Raw genomic sequence first — 3,132 nt, forward strand, 5'->3', positions numbered from 1 at the left:
TATATGCCGAGTTCCAAATCAATAGATGAATAATTTTGAAACATTCACACATTTGCCTGTAGCAGTTTAAGAAATGGATAATAGTCAAGAACATTTTGGCACTGCTTTCTCTATGTAACTCTAAAAACTTTTCATGTGAATATTATGAAGGGACATAGTTCATCCAAAAATGTATGAAGCATGCCAGTGTAATTTTTGTATCTATTTTAGAGTATCAGTAAAAAAAAAAAAAATTAACTTTTTTTCAGATTAAAACAAATACTATTAGTTAAAGCAGGAATTAAAGAAAATAGAAAGTTGGAGATTTAAGAGTAGACTGAGCTTTTTAAACTACTCTTTTAATAAATTTTAAATTGTGCAATATTTAAGCATTGAAGAATGATGAATTAGAAGTGGTAAGAATGGTCATTTTTGTCTTTTTCCTCTATTCAAAGGAACATTTTTGAAGTTTCACATTAAGATGCTATTTGCTTTGAATTTGTTTTTATAGTTTAACTCAACTAAATCTCTGGAGAATAGAAGATATTGTAGGCAAAGTGTCATATCCTAGTTGTCAGAAAGCCTAGGATCCACTTCTGATTCTCTTACTAATTGGGCAATCTTAAGGTACTTGGCATTTCTGGGTGTCTATTTTCTCATTGATAAAAATAGGAAGGATGGTGAATCTTCCAGCCCATTGAAAAATAGTTGAAAGTGTGAAAAGAAACAGATGAATGAAACTACTTAAGAAAATGCAAATACTATGAAAAACAAGACATTAGTATTATTGAAAAATTCTGAGAGCGTATTAAGGATAAGAATAAAGACTGGAATATTAAGAAGAGAAAGATACAAAATTTCAACTTTTAATATTCCTTCCTTCATTCAATATATTGAGCATGACTATCGTGGAATATTGTTTGGTGCTGAGGAACCCAGAGTTTTGAAAGGAAGGTAAGCAAGTAAACTGACACATACAAAGGTAAGAATGGTCCACTATGAGAAAAGTGACTAATTCTGCCTGAGAAAATAAAAGAAGGCTTCTCAAAGGAGATGACATTTGAACTGGATCTTGATAGATAAATTGGCAAGAAAACCAGGCAAGAGACTGCCAAAAACCAAAATTCAACCAAGTAGATTTGAAGATCTAATTGGCTCTATTAAGCAAGTCAGGAGGAATGGGGCATCTAGCAACTAGAAGGGTGCACAGAGGGGTTGTAGAAAATGCAAGGACTTTTTTTTATAAGAAGAAGGGTGGAGCAAGGGAGCTATTAACGAAAGAAAAGATAGTTTTGGCCAGGACAGCTTTTTGGGGAAGGGAGGATGAGAAGGAAACAGCAAGGGTTTTATCATACAGATCGCTTCTTCTGCCTTTGGGGGAAGGAGAGGGCCCACGGGACAGATTACTTTATTGGTTCTTGACCAGAAAATTCCAGGTTGATTAAGATTACATTTCTGGTGAAGGTGGAAACTACAGTTAGATCAGGTATAAAGTCTAGATTTGGTATCATGGACTTCAGCACAAGTGATGCCATTTGGAGTGTGTGCCTTTCTCTTCAAAAAGTGGAATGAGTCACTATAGCCTCAATAAAGGACTAAGGGAAAAACTTATGACTGTATCTAAGAGTTTTATAAGGGAGGGCAAGATGAGTTTGGAGATTTGTGGAACATTCAATGAACATGCAAATGACTTGTCTCATTAGTATGTAAATAGTGCTTTTTAAAAAAAAACTCCTTTTGTAAAATGACTGAAGTCTAATAGTTTCAAATTCCTGTATATGTGGCAATCTCCAGGCTTGAAGAATTCCTGATAAAGGCCATTTTTATTCATTTCTATTGTATTTTTTCACATTAAAAAATCCTTCTACTAGTTTAAATGATAAGGATTTTGATAAATGGTGAAAATTTTTAGTAGTCACATCTTGATCAGATGGTCATGCCATTTTTTCAAGTTCAAAGATATTATATTTCATTTGTCTAATTTAAAAAATGCATTAGTCAAATTATGATATTGTGATTTATAGTAATATGTATAACTGATCTTCGTCCCCATTTCTGGCACAGAGCCCCCAAACCCCTTGGAATTTCCTAAGTGACGAGAGCAACTACCATGTCTCTTATTAGGTTAATGAGGTGACTTGTGGACTCCACCCAAGGGCAGGAGCCCAGTTGCCAGCAGGAGCCAACCTTGTGGTTAGAGGATTAGCACTTTCAGCCCCAGCCCAATTTCTGGGGATGAAGAGGGGCTTGAGGTTGAATCAACTGCCAATGGTCAATGACTTAGTCCATCACGACGACATCAAGAAGCCTCCGTAAAAACCCAGAAGGATGGTTTGTTGTTCCTTTCTTGGAGAGCTTCCAGGCTGGGGAACCGGAACACTTCTGTGTGCCGCTGTGCTGGGCCCCAAGCTCCACAAGGACAAAAGCTCCTTCGTTCAGGACCTCAGCCTTTGTATCTGTTCATCTGGCTGTTCCTTTAGTATCCTTTGTAATAAATCAGTAACCTAGTGAGAAAATGGGTTTTCCTGAGTCCTGTGAGCTGCTCTAGCAAATTAATCAAACCCAAGGAGGAGGTCATGAGAACCTCTGATTAGAACCAGTTAGGTCAGAAGCACAGGCAACAACTTGGACTTGTGAATGATGTCTGAAATGGAGGGCGGTCTTTGGGACTGAGCCCTTTACCTATGGAATCTAATACTATCTCCAGGTAGATAGTGTCAGAATTGAGTTGAATTCTTGAATGCTCTGCTGGTGTCCGAGCATTGCTTATTGATGTGGCAAAGCCTACACACACATTGGAATTGGGTCCAGAGAACCTTTTCACAAGTCATAGCAATCAGGTCACTCCTTCTCTCCCAGCTACAAAGTTAGCTTCACATAAAGCTTTCACTCATAAAGATATCTTCTTAATGGTCTGGCAGCACTAAAAAAAATTTTTTTTTCTAAAAGCAACCCAAAAGTTGCTTAAAAGTCAGACATTCTCCTCTGTGTTCTTTTGCTGCTGAAATTCTAACAGTGGGGAAGAATTTGCCTGTCTACCAGAATAAAAGCAAAGCTAACATTTCATGACATTCAATTAAATACAAAAAGTCTGAGATACCTGAGTTCCTTAGTTTAATAGAGGTACTTAACAGGCGGCTAGAGATTAGTCAA

The sequence above is a fragment of the Pteropus vampyrus genome, unplaced genomic scaffold (assembly GCF_000151845.1).
Source record: "Pteropus vampyrus isolate Shadow unplaced genomic scaffold, Pvam_2.0 Scaffold81, whole genome shotgun sequence".
NCBI lineage: Eukaryota > Metazoa > Chordata > Mammalia > Chiroptera > Pteropodidae > Pteropus > Pteropus vampyrus.